This window comes from Cupressus sempervirens, chromosome 7, assembly GCF_028749045.1.
Source record: "Cupressus sempervirens isolate cs-2001-9-10 chromosome 7, ASM2874904v1, whole genome shotgun sequence".
NCBI classification, from domain to species: Eukaryota; Viridiplantae; Streptophyta; class Pinopsida; order Cupressales; family Cupressaceae; genus Cupressus; species Cupressus sempervirens.
The window spans coordinates 782,401,144-782,416,104 of NC_143124.1; the positions used below are offsets into that span (position 1 = coordinate 782,401,144).

The following is a 14,961-nucleotide window of genomic DNA, read 5'->3' on the forward strand; positions in this document are numbered from 1 at the left end:
CAACCTCAGAGGTGAACGAAACCCTAAAGCCTAAGAAAGCTAGGTTGCACATTAATAATTAATAAAAGAATTAATTATTAATGCACCTAAGAGAAAGCTTAAGCACTAAAGAGTAATAACTTAACTAATTAAACCAAAATGATTTAAGTTGTAAGAAAACAAAATATTACTCTAATGGTCTTCACTTTTGTAATGTTAAATGTCACTGATGGTGCTAGGAATAATCAAATGCTTCCAAGTGCCTTTATGTCTAAAATCTTTCAATCCTCATTTGTCATAGTTCCCTAGTTCTTAGTTTTTCCTTCCAATGGCTTCCATATATCCTTTTGATAAAGATAGTACTCCATTTGCATCTTCCATAACTAAAAGTTCTACCCATTAAACTTGTCAACCCTCAGTTTACCCTTCTTTGCTATTGCTCCCACTCAACTGTAAGACTTTCCTATAGAGGATAACTGAAAAAAAAACAACATCACTTTGATACCACTTGTTAGAATAAAACCATGGATAGAAATAAGAATTACATGCAAATATAAACAATATCAAAAAATGATAGATCACACAAAAGAGAACACAAGACATCAAGATTTAACATGATTCACCCAAACCCTGGGCTATATCCACCAAACATCAAATCCAATATTATAATTATGATCTAGTGGTTACAACTTGATTACAATCCGTAAATCCTTATAGCTCAATACCACCACAAGAAGCAATTTTGCATTACACATACTAAAACAATCCCTAACCCTAAGCCCTTTTATACAAACTTATTTTTTTCGCTTTAGGATTAAAATTATTTACAAGATGTTGAACATAAATTGGTGAATAATAGCCAAAAAATAATTTCGGGGTGATGCTCTGAACACCAAAGAATTGATGAAGTATGTAAAATACTTCCTTGATTAGCCACTACAAACTAACACATTTTAAATCATCTCAATTACGTTTAAGGTCATGCACATTGCCCATTTCTATCATGGACAGTCCCTAAACCCTATTCATGCATTAAAACCACAGAGCATTAACATACATGAGTCCAATCATATGAGTGTACATAAATATGACATAATTGTTCCCCATAGAAGAAATAAGTTGTGATTAAATAGAGTACAAAATAACCTTAATGTGTGTATACACCAAAATCATAAACATATAAAATATGACAAAACACACAAGTTGCTAACTACTAGATTAAGAAATCAAGAACAACTAATCTAGCTTTTTATTGAGGAATTATTGGTTTTTTTTTAATATATAATTATTATTATTTTAAATACAAAGAAAAGAAATCAAAAGAAAATATTTATAGGTTATAGAGGTTTTTGAGTTAGTCTTATCTTGTAAAAGTATTTCTTATATTAGGGGTGCCAAAGGGCTAAACTATAGTTTCTCTAGGTTTCTTATGTAGAAATTCTAAGGATTATATAGCTTAACCAAATAAAAATACAACAAAAGCTTGTGTACAAAAAGGAAATAAAAACATAAGTCCATAAAGGAAAACTTTTAAGAAGAGATTGCTCATTGAAAGCTTTCTTGTATTTACATTATTTTTCTTCACAAGGACCTCTAAGGTTTTGGTTTGGGTTTAAAATTTTGAAGAGAGATAAGGAGGTGAGTTAGCAACACATGAATTGTGAGTATGTAAATATTAATCATTAAGCTCTCTCTTTAGAATAGGAGTTGGGAAAATATTGAAAATTTTAAAATCTATTTATGTATTCTAGGTTATCTCCATCCCATCTTTATAAATAAAGCTATAGATGAAAGAGTTTGAAAGCAAAAGGAGTATAGTTTGAAGTAACTAAGGAATAATCAATGCAATTCAAATGGCCATTACTGGACTATGAATGCACTTGTTTCTTATAAGTGATGGGGACCATTTTGTTTTTTCAACTTATTGTTTACTATTTCCTTTTAACAAATTACAATTTTTTAATTTGATATTTTTTATCTACAATCTTTTATACCTTTCAAAATATTATTAATTATAAAACATTTCTCTCATAAATATATGAAAATTAAATGATAAATTTAAATAAAAATAATATGAAAAAAATAATTATTAAATTACCATTCTAGTAAAATTCTAATTTTATAAAATCATAGATAATAATACAAACTTAAATATTGAGCTTAAAGAATTGTTAAATAAAAAATAACATTAAATGACTTGTGGGAATAAAATTAGATGAGAAAGTAAACTTGATATTCTCAAAGAAAGAACTATATCATAGGAAACACATTATAGTAATATAATTTATAAATTTTAATTATTTTGAAATAAAAAAAGTGATTTATTATTAGTCTATTGCTAAGTAGCTGGAATCCATTATATCTTTTATTGGAGATTAGCAAAACAAAACAAAAAAAGACAAGATGACTATCATGGCACCATAGTTGAGAGATGGAGCAGATGTGAACGATGGAGAAGTGTTTCTAACATTTAGATGGTTGTTTCTTCATTATTTTTGATGTTTAGAAATGTTGGCTTTGTGGGAGTTTGTAATTCGGTGATGTCACAAGTTTTTGAAAGCATTGAGTAGATAATAACCATTGAAAGAAATGTCTCTTCTTGTGTACAAAGCAAACCAACATGAATGCATCTAAAATATTCTTCCCTAGGACAATTCTCAACTATAGTTTTATCAATTATATCCACACCATTTCCTCAACTATAACATTTCCATGCCTGCATAATTGTCCTAAGATAGTGAGAAGCTTTAAATAATCCCTTTAAACATAAAATGAAAATTGACTATATGATCTATAAATAGATAATGGCATAGAAAATACCTATAGAATATAATATCTTACCAAATCTAAAAGGCTCTGGACTCCACTAGAAAGTTGAGAATTGGTGTTCTTTCTTCCACTTACAATTTCCAAAAGTACAACACCAAAGTTGTAAACATCTGCTTTGCTAGATAATTTTCCATGCATAGCGTACTTTGGTGCTCAATAACCATTGCATATGACCAAAAGGGAGACACTATGTTAGACCACCTTACAATAAAATTTACGAAAATAATTTAATTTATAATCAGAGGAATCAAACTAGAATGTGATTCACTGTGAAAAGATAAACACATGAGGTTAAAATCATTGTTTTGAGATTGAAAAAATAAAAATGATAATTGAAATTCTTACTACGTTCTAGCAACTCGTGTGCTAACATGACTCTTGTCTTCTGGAAATAATCTTGTTATTCCAAAATCCGCTATTTTGGGATTCATTTGTTCATCCAAAAAAATGTTTCTTTCTTTGAGATCCTGATGAATGATTTGTGGATAGGAAGCATCATGTAAGAACAAAATCCCACGACCTACTCCAACTATGATGTTGAAATGCTGCTACCAATTTAGCTCTCTGCTCCATTGTGAATCTAAAAATTCAATTCAATTTATCTTATCATTATGAATGACCATCCTTAAACATCACACACTAATGAGAAAATTAAGTTTGGAAAAAAAAGTCAACTTTGATTATTTAACACTTTTAGCCTTCGAATGAAGCTTAATGTGTGATGTTTAAGTCATTTGTTACAAAATGTAGAATAAAAATTTCTATGTAATTGTTTGAATTTGTGTTGTAAATAAAATGGAGTTACCCACCAAATAGTATTTTGTCTAGACTCTTGTTGATTAAGTATTCGTAAACAAGAAAAACTTTTTGATCCTTCTGTGTAACACCTAAGAAGATTCATAGGATTTTGATGTTGAATCTTGGCCAATAGCTTGACTTCATTTTCAAATTCTTGCTTCCCTTGTGGAGATTGTAAAGACAACTTCTTGACTGCTATCTCTCTTCCATCTAGCATGGTGCCCTAAGATTAACACATAGCCTATTAGCCAATTTCTATCACACAATTTGACTTAGTAAATATGGGCTATACAGATAATTGTCTTAGTATGAAGAGATTTCATTCTCAGATCATAAGCATATGCAAGAAGAATGAAGCATATCTACTTCAATTAATTATATAAAACCTAGTTGATATATAATTGAACCAAAAAAAAATTGGGAAGTTGAACCTTGTATACAATGCCAAATCCATCGTCTCCAAGCTTGTTATCCTCGTGAAAATCTCTAGTTGTAGCTCTTAATGTTTCCAAACTAAATTTTATTTGACTATCTTGACTAAAAGGCCAGCCTTCTCCGCCTATACATTGAAGTCCACATGTACATGAGATTAGAATAATTACAAAGAAAATGAAGGAAATTTTATCAAACTTGGAAGAGACAATTTTGTTATTGGAAATTTGTAAATAAATAAATAAATGGTATGGGTTTGATGATCCAAAGAGAAACCTCAAGTTTGAATATAAAAGTGATACATTGGCCTTAGAAAAGCTTGATAAGGTTCTTACTAAGAATGGTCATTTTTAAGCTAATTAAAAAAAAATGAGTCTAGTTGTCTCCAATTTGCAAAGAATAAGATCTTAGTTAAACACCTTTTGGTCGATCTCTACCATTAATTTCCTTTGAATTAGCCTTTAATTTTCTTTACACAATAAACAACAATCCCAACAATAACATGAGGGCTATCAAGCCACCAAGAGAACCTAAAACTATGGGCATCTTGTTTGAAGACTCTTCTACATGCGACATAAATCATGAAGCCGTTATTCTTAAACATCGTGTATTAACAATAAATCTAGAAAAATAAATTATTTAATAGTTCTGACTAGAAAGAAAAACAGAGCTCTGTTAGAGCAGAAGTCCCTGCCTATTGTGAAAAGCCTAAGAAAATAGTATAGCTAAAGACATGTATATTAGTTAGAGATATAAAATGTATATTTGATATTGGTTCTATATATTTTATATGTTTAATACATGATATTTTAAAAAAGATTAACATTTATGTATAATGAAATATATTTGAAATTATAATTATTTAAAAATATTAAATTAATTTTTATAAATTTATAAATATATTAAAATTAAGTTTATAACAAAATTATATTTATACTACATTAAGTTTATTTATTTTTGAAACAATGTAATATAATTAAGTTTATAATTTGTAATTTCTTAAATAATATTTTTAATAAATCTAAAAAATAATAAAAAGTGATTTAATTTGAAATAATTTATTGAAAATCTCTTTATATATAATTTAATATTTTGAAAAATAATAAAGTTAAGATTTTGAAAAATTATTAATCTTTAAAAAATAATAAGAACTATTATTTGTTTGTTACTTCTCTAAAACATTTTAGAATTTTAAAATACAGTTATGACATTTAAAAACTTTCCAATAGTTAAGAAAAAGTAGATTTAGTATTTTTTATAAATCATTTTTTTTAAAATAATAATAAAAATAAATTATTAAAATAAAATAAACATAATAAAAAATAAATAAATTAAGTCCCACTATATGTCTATATTTGTAATGTCTTTATTAATATTAGCTAAAATATTTTATTAATAAAATATTATCTACTATTTGTATTAATCTATTTATTTATTTCTTTAATTAAACTAAAAACAAAACAATTTTTTTTAATGTTAAATCCTTAACAATTTTTACTTATAAAACAAGAATGTCCTTGCATGTATCTTATAAGCTTGAAAGGCTTGAAAAGTAGGAAAAACTCTCAACTTATGTTCAAGAGCTCAGAATAATTATAATCAGATTATCCCACTGACATGTGCATTTAATTTGTTCCTATTTTTTAGTGTAGGTTTGCCAAACACATTAAATATACACATCTACATTTTCCTTGGATGACATTTTTCCATTTTTAAATTTCAATAATAATTGACCAAAACCCTGAAAAAATTCTTACAGACCAATAAAAAATTAAGAAAACCAACAACAAAATTAATTATTAAATAATTGCAACTTAAACCTTAGATTTCAGAATTAGTTTGATTCCCCCAAATTAATTGGAAATATTAGTTCCCTACATTATTTAAGGCAGGAACTAACAAACTATTTAACATTTCTAATTTAGAATCAAACCCCTAGTATATGATGTTTAAACCTTCCTAACTATAACCCATATCAATTAAAAACAAAATCCAAAAACAAGTCAGTACTTGATGAAGGCAACAATTTTGAAGATGGGGACATTGTTGGAGGCACGACATAGTTAGACGCATAACCAGGCAACTTCCAAACCAACCCACACCTCCACTACGATGCCCATTTTCACTCGTATTCAACAGAGATCTAATTCCTCTTCCCATACAACCTCTGCAATCCTCGCCATTAATATCTCTCCTACACTGAAGGAGCCCATAAATCTTAGTAATCTCAGAATACTCAGAAGTGAAGCCAGATGCAAACATAGTTGGCGACTCCTCCACTTTGGCAGACAAATTGGAGAAAAGCCGCTTAACAGCAGAGCTAAAAGCAGCAGGATTTGTGGCGTTGTCGCCATTTATACGGTACAACTCAGTGGTGTTATCAAGTTGTCCGATAAAATTAGAAGGAGCGTAGGTCAGATAACAATTGTCATTCCAAAGAATAAGTGTAGCGGCAGCATTGGCACACAACTGTCGAATGGTAGAATTGATGTCCAACGAACAAGTGGAGCATTTTTCAGTTATGACATCTCCCCTGCATTGAAGAAGGCCGTAAATCTGATTTGGGCGAGATGAGGCCGCGTGGCGAACAAGATTGTTAACTACTGTGTTTCTGTTTTGCTCCATATTACTTCCTTTTGTGTGAAGTTGGATCCAGTGCTGCAATATGTGTCCGCCGCCTTGCATGGAATAATGAGCAGAATAGAAATGAAGAAACAGAGGAGAACATTTTCGCTCATGATCTGTCTGTAAAGAGATATGCAATGGGTGCTGGTTAATCTCTAGATAGAATGTATGAAAAATAAATGTTGAAAATTTTCAACAAAAATCCATTTAGAGATGAACCTTTCAACTTCGTTATCTTGTAATAAGAGACTGGTTTTTTTTTTCTCTTGAAAAGTGTTTTAATGTCTTGGTTGGAACAAGTGGAACCGGATCTTGAATTTGATGGCATTATTGGCCCTTTTTCTATTTTTTAGGCTGTGTTTGATAAGCTTAAATTATATTGGACATTATGAATTGACAATTTTTTTTTAAAATAATGGATCAAGTCTTGTTGAGTGTGTGGCAACCACATTGACAACTTAATTCTTTTATAAAATTGTCAAAAGTAATTTTTGTTTTTTTAAACAAAAAATAAGAGATCCATGCACATATATAACAAATATATGAATTATAAAAATTCTGCTCTGCAACATTTTTGCTGGTGCTCTGCAACTTTTTCACTAGTTTCTCACTCTTTTGGTATTTTGAATTTGGATAAGTGGGAATGGCCCCCAAGGGCTGGGCCAGGTCCTGGAATCCTGCCCGAACCTACAACTTGTTCTAACCTCATCTGGCGTTGCCCAAGGGAATGTAGATGTTGATTGTCCTACTTGTTGGGTGCCGATGGAGCCAACGGTGGCCTCTATGGAGTGTTAGGAGGATAAAATGAATCCTACAATGGCTCAAGGATGGAAGGATGTGGTCCTTGGAGAGAAGACAACTCATGTCCCACTGGAAGCTCCCAAGCTGATTAGTGGAGATAAGGGAGTGAAAATTGTTGTCGCGGACAACTTAGTTGACAGTGTGTCTGCTAGCTTGAAACTTTGCTTGATTGGCAAGTTCATAGCCTTTCACCCACTGATTGAGATGGTTAGGAAGTGGGTAAGCTAGAGATGAAAGTTAAAGGGGAGTGTGACTATTTTGGTGATGTGGGAGGGTCTTTTCTGCTTTAAATTCATGGCTACTAAAGACATGATAATGGTGTTGGTGGGGTCTTGGTCCTATAGAAAGCATAGTCTAACGGTGGCCAAGTGGCACCCTATGCTGGACCTGGTGAAAGAACTAAATATGATGGCTCTGATTTGGGTTAGGCTTCTAGGACTCCTTCTAGAGTTTTGGGATGAGAGGATCTTGAAATCTATTGGGAACTCCTTTGGACATTTTTTTTGTGGTAGACACAGTTACCTTACAAAAGTCTAGGTTGGTGTTTGCAAGATTTAGTGTGAATGTTGTAGTGGGTGCTTCTTTACCTGAGTCCATTATTCTAAGCTCAAAGTGGGGTAAGAAGATACAACCCATTATTTATGAAAAAGTGGGGCTTTTCAACCAGAAATGCTTGTCATTTGTAAACTTGGTTATTGATTGCAATAAGAATAATAAGTCAGCTGAGGGGATATTAGTAGGGGAGGTTGTGCTTGTTTCTTTGGAAATAGGAGAGGAGGGAGTTGTATCTTTGGATAAAGGTGAAGGAGAGTTGGAAGGGAAATTGAAAATAGTTACTTTACCTAGGAAGGGGATAGAAGAGAAGGCAATAACCCATTAAGGAGAAGTGGAGATTAATATGACAAAAGAGAAGGAAACTACCCACCAAGGAGAGGGGGGATTAATATGACAAAGGCTTTTGAGAAGACCTGTGAACCGGATGGGCCTCCTAGGGGGTTAGAGGAAGGTGAAATTGAGAATTTCAATGGAGAGAGACCTTCCCCTTTCTACAAGGCATAGAGGATCTCCTTAGCACCCCTTCAAGAAACATGGTGATTGAGGAGGTATTTGAGGTTAAGGTGGATAAAAGTAAAGCTTCTAAGAGAGGAAAAGGGAAAGACTCAGAAGATGTGGAGGTAGCTAGAGTACTTTATTGGAGTGAAGATGTTCTCCCAATTTCTAACAGGGTGGAACTGCTAGCCACGTTGGAGGATGTGGAAGGGAAATGGAAAACCCAAAGAAGGCAGACAAGAGTATCAAAGAAATTTGAGGTGGAGATAGAGTTAAAGATGGATGTGGGGAAATCTGGGAAATAGAGTAGAAGAACAAAGTAGATGGCAAGGGAGGTGGCTAGTGGCAGGAAACCTACTTTGGAGTCCTTTACAAAAGGTAGAAAATGATCATTCTATCTTGGAATATGAGGGGGCTGAATAGCCCTCAAAAATAATTTTCCCTCAATCAACAACTGTCTAACCTGAAAATTGATATCCTTCTAATCCAAGAAGTTAAAATGACTATGTCTAACTTGGAATGTATTGCTAGTTATATTTGGCCAAGTGCTAATTTTTGTTATAGTGAAGTGGAGGGAGCGTCAAGAGGTGTGGCCACTTTCTAGAACCCAAGTGCTGGTAAAGGAAGTTAATACATTGTTCTAGAAACTATCTTATTACTGAACATAGGAAAGATGACAAGATCTGGAATATTGTTAATGTGTATGCCCCAAATTCAAGACAAGGAAGAAGCTATCTATGGGAGGAGTTGTTTGTCTTTCTCTCTCGTAACAAAAATACTTTTTGTATGGGAGATTTTAACTCCCCTCTATACCCCTTGAAGAAGGTTGGAGGAACAGTGGATTTTAATGACAATATGAAGGATTTGGCTAAATTCATTAATAAAAATGACTTAATGGATATGGATATGCATGGAGTGAAGTTCACTTGGTCGAACAATAGGAAGCGAGTTGACCTTATCCAAGTCAAACTAGATAGACTTTTAGTCCCGATTGGCTAGGAGGGTCTGATTTACTCCTCTCTCATGGGATTACCTAGGATGGTCTTGGATCATGCTCCCATCTTTTTTAATTGGAAAGAAGTGTCCCAAGGGGGCCAATAGGAAGGGAGTTGACCTTATCCAAGCTAAACTGGATAGACTTTTAGTCTCGACTCGCTAGGAGGATCTGACTTCCTCCTCTCTCACAGGATTACCTAGGACAGTCTTAGATCATGCTTGCATCTTTTTTAATTGGAAAGAAGTGTCCCAGTGGGGCCCAAGACCCTTTAGATATCAAATAATGTGGCAATCTCGTCCTAATTTTAGTACTCAAGTGGTAGAATGGTGGGGGATTAGTGTGGAAGGAACTGCTATGTACAAACTTTCTACTAAACTACAGAATGTTAGAAGGAATGTGCAACCTTGGTAGAAAAGATTTTTTGGGGATATCTTTAAGACTAAGTTGGAGGTGGAAAAGAAGTTAGAGGAGCTCCAGAAAGCAATAAGGGAAGGGTTGGCCTTTGGAGATATGATTTTGGAAGACGATAACTGTAGGAAGGTTCAGAAAGGTACGATGATCAGAGAGGAGACCTTCTAGAAGCAAAGAACAATGGTGTTGTGGCTCAAGTTGGAGGATAGGATTATTTCTTTTCTTCATAAGTTGAAATCCATCCATAAACAGAGAAACATGATTGACATTGTCAAAGATGATAATAAAATGAAGCTCACTAAGACTAAAGAAATAGGTAACTAGGCTATTGCTTACTTCAAGAACTCTTATAAAGAGGAGCACAGAAATATCAAGGAGGAGGATAGATGATGGTTGATTAATTCCATGCCCACAGTGATCTCGATGGAAGAGAACGAGGAACTAACACAGTTGGTTATTGAGGAGGAAGTTTGTAAAATTTTCTTCTCTATGAAAGCCTAAAAATCCTTGGGCCCTGATGGTTTCCCCCCTGCTTTCCTCCAACACTTTTGGGAAGAGGTTAAATTGGATCTACTCTAGGCTACTTGTGACTTTTTTAGAACTAGGAAGCTTCTCAAGCAACTCAAAAAAAAAATTATTGCCCTGATCCCTAAGGTCAAAGACCTAGGGGCCCTCTCTGATTCCAGGTTGATTAACCTCTGTAACACTACTTATAAGATCTTTTCTAAAATTATGACGAATAGGTTAAAACTATTGCTACAAAAATTCACAACGAAAACCCAAAATGGGTTTGTTTTGGGGACATCAAATCCTTAATGCGCCCATAACCATGCAGGAGGTGCTTCACTCTACGGAGAAGAGTGGTAATGCAGGTATGGCTTTGAAAATTGATATTCCTAAAGCTTATGATAGGATCAAGTGGACCTTCTTGTATGAAGTTATGGTTAAAATTGGTTTTAGTCAAAAGGTTATAAGGATTGTTAAATCAATGATAGAAAATGTTAATTACTCAGTGCTGGTGAATGGTTTTCCTTGGGGGAACTTTGGAGGGGAGAGGGGACTAAGATAGGGTGACCCTATCTCTCCCTAGTTGTTTATCATGGTGGCAGAAGTGCTGGGAAAGGTGTTCCTAAGAAAGATGGAAGGGGGGAGATCAAAGGTATTAAGCCTACCTCCATGCTTCCACCGGAGGTGATTCAACAGTTTGTGGATGACATCTTCCTAAGTGGGGAATCCTCTTTAGGTGAAGCTAGCACATGGAAATTTTTCCTAGAGGTTTATGTGGTCAATACAGGACAAAAAATTAATTTGGATAAAAGTAAGGTGTTCTTCTTCAACACTCCTCTTGATATTCATTGGAGGATCTTAAATATTTTGGGGTGTAATACTATTGTGCTCCCTAATACATATATAGGCCTTCCTTTGATGGTGAAAGATGTAAGTAACAACTTTTAAAATACCATCCTGGAAAAAATGGAAAAGAAGTTGATTGGGTGGAAAGGTAAAACCTTTTGCAGTGCGGGTAAGCTTCAGCTTCTAATTTCATCCCTTCAAGTCTTACCCATGTACTTCCTATCACTATTCAAAATTACTCAAAGTATGGGGGGAAAATTGGAGAAAATAAAATGAAACTTCCTTTGGTTTGGAGGAAGTGAGAAGAATAGGTTAAGCTTGGTAAGCTAGGACATAGTTTGTAAACCTAAGAGTAGATGGGGCTTGGGAGTTAGAAGGATCTCTAATTTGAATAATATGCTTCTCACTAACGTGTGGTGGAACCTGATGAAGGAGGAGGCCAATTGGTGTAAAAATTTTAAAGCCAAGTATCTGGGAAATTTGAAATTCTCTCACTGCACCTGGAGAAATGATCTTCGTATGGGATCTAAGATTTGGGGTAATATAGTGAGAAATAGAACTCTCTTGAAAAAAAGGTGTGAGATGGCTAGTGGGTGATGGAAATTAGATTAATTTTTGGGAGGATCTGTGGCTTACTGAAAAACCTCTAACAAGAACGTAGTATGGGCCCCTTCAGGATCACCTTTAGGAGTAGGTGGGGAATAAGGTTGTTGATTTTATTGGCCTAAGGAGGAAGTGGAAAAAGGTTGAATTGCAATAGAATGCTTTAGATGGTGGGTAGCTGATTGAAGAGCTAAATGGTTTGCTTGAAGGGTACAAAATCCTCGGAGTGGACCAAAGTGATACATTCTTTTGGAAGGCTACTTCAATAGGGGAGTTCTCTATTTGATTTGCTTACAAGTTAATGCTTAATAAAGCCTTAGAGCCTAATTACTGGGGGAATATATGGTTTAACCATTTTATCCCAAAGATTAAGATTTTCAAGTGGACCACCATTCATAGGAAAATACTCACTATTGATAATCTTATAAAAAGGGGATTCCAATAATCAAATAGATGCTATTTGTGCAAGAAAGTGGAGGATAATACTACCTACATGTTCCCTGATTGTAATTATGCTTCTAATGTTTGGGGGAGGCTATTATAGAAACTCGATGTAACTCGGGTGTTTCATAAGTGAATCAAGCAATTTGTTGAGTATTGACAAGGTCCTTTTACCCACCCCCTCCTTGTTATCATGTGGAAGGTAACACAACCCCCACCCCCACCCACCCAACCCCCCCCGTCCCCCCCCATCCCCCCCCACCATGTCTACTGAGGTATTTGGAAGGAGAGAAACAATAGGGCATTTAGGAATGAAGAGAGAAGTGAGGAGGTTGTTGTGGACAAGATTTGCAAACTTATGGTCAAGAATATGAAATGCAATAGGTGGAGGAAGACAAAATTCCCCCTAATCAGTTGGATATCAGGATTTCCAAGTGCTAGAATCTAGAGGAGGGGATAATGAGGACTAATAATTCCAATCTATTGGCAAGTTAAAAGACATGATGGAAACTCGAGAGAGAGAAGTGGGTTAAGCTCAACTTTGACGATGCTGCTAGAAAGGAGGGACTGGTGGGTGGATGTATAGTTAGAGATAGCAAGGGTAGGATGCTCTTGGCTTATACTAGACATCTAGGGAAAGTGTCCAACAATATTGTGGAAGCAATGGCAATTTTTTGGGGTCTAAAATTGGTGATTAGTGTTGGATGGTAAAATGTGGAGATTGAAGGTGTCTCAAAAATCATTATAGAGACTATAAAAGGCATCATGAAGGAAGGGTGGGCTATCAAATGTATTGTAGAAGACATTAGATACTTACTAATTATTTTAAACAGATTTGAAATGCATCATACTTTTTTGGGAGGGAAATGGAGTAGCTGATGGAATGGCAACTTTAGGCCTAAATGTGAAGGGACTACGATGTTGGAGGGAATTTAATGTCTTGCCAAACTTGGTAAGAGACTTAGTGAATAAAGAAATCAAGCATGATAGAATCTAGCTAGAGGATCCTTTTAAATTATAGTGACTTATTGCTGAGTAGGTGGATAGGATAGAGTCATTATGGACAAATGGCAAGGAGTGGCAAAAAAGGCACTTCTGATAATAAATTTGTATGGCTTGAAAAAGAAAGAATTTTGAAGTTTGAGATGAAATAATTTTTAATGATTTTTTTGTGCATGTCTTCATATGCTATGATGAGTAAAATTTTTAATTTTAAATGGTTTGGGAGTATTGGGAATGATGGAAAATATTGGAGAAGAGATAGAGGTAGTTGACACGTGACATGTATGTCTAGATGGGACACAACTATTATTAACAATAAAGGCCTTTATATTTTCTTAAGGGCCATTATTTTTGTGCCTAAGTGTGATTGCATTCTTAGTAATTATCTCTAGGTTTTAGAGAAGGAGAGAATTATAGGGAAAATTGCAGAGATAGGAGGAGATCTTTTGCAAATTGAGCCATCCATGATAGAGGAGAATGCTAGGAAGCCGATGGTGTGGTACATGCTGAAGGAGGGAGGATTCATCCCATTTATGGAGGCATTGAATGGGTATGATGAGAATTGTTCCCTACAATTTGTCAATTCTTGGGAGGATCGAAGAGTCACAATTAATGGCATCTCGTTTCATATCTTGAAGGAAGTTATCTCTCTAGTGATGGGACTTGCTATGAGAGGAAGGAAATGGAAAAAAGTTACAAGGGTGGTTGACAAAGCAAGTTTGCATCTCTTCTTCTTGGAAGGGGAGGAACCTATTCAACACAGAGGAGGGCTTATGCAGGGAGGAAGTGGATGTTTTTGATTCCTCAAGGTCTAGCTCAGGAGGTGGGAGTAAAGGGAGGAAAGAGATGATGCATGTTTCGGCCACCATTAGGTTGGGATGTGTGGACTTAACTTGAGACCAGTTCCATGAAACTATGGATAGAGTGCCCTCCCCTATTATGATATCCTCTTCTGTAAGGGTTTCTTCCAAAGCTAATGTTATACCTAACCCCTTGATTGTGTAGGATGTCACTAAGGTGCAGGTAGATTGCTACCATTGTGACAAGTAGGAGGTCATCGAGGAGGTCTAGAAGATGGTTGGCAATGAACTGTGGAAAAGAATCCATGCTTTGGAGGAAAGAATGTGTCCCTTGACTAAATTTTCTGTCAAGGTGACATATGTTGCTACTACCACACTACATCTGCTAAAAGACGAGGAGGGTGATTTGACTAATGAGGACTCCAGGATGCTATTTGACTTCCTTGTGGAAGATTGGGCTAAAATCCTCCTAGGGAAGAAGGATGACAAAAAGCCTTAGGGCTCTTTCCTCTTGGTTTTTTATTTAGTTTTTCTGTTAGTTGCTGAACTTTGCTAGGTTTAAGGCGGTAGTGCCTTTGTTTTCTTTATTTCTTAGTTTTATAAGTTCTAGTATAGGAAACAATTGTGTTATGGCTATTGATACTTTTTCAGTTGTGATTTTGAACAATATTTTTGAGTTAAAAGTGGTAGGGGCTAATTTTGGTTGGTGGTAATCTATTGGTGGTTCACCAGTTTGACTGATTAATGGGCCAGCCCCCTTGTTTTGGCTACTTTTTAATTCAAAAACAAATATACGATTTTTTTACTAAAATATTTCTCTTTTTTAATTAAACATTCGAT

General features: G+C 34.5%; 1 pseudogene; it reads right to left on the minus strand.

Annotated features, from left to right (window-relative positions):
* Positions 1–2,449: 2,449 nt before the first annotated feature.
* Positions 2,450–14,190, minus strand: LOC149549670 (cysteine-rich receptor-like protein kinase 15; annotated as a pseudogene).
* Between the last annotated feature and the right edge of the window lie 771 nt (positions 14,191–14,961).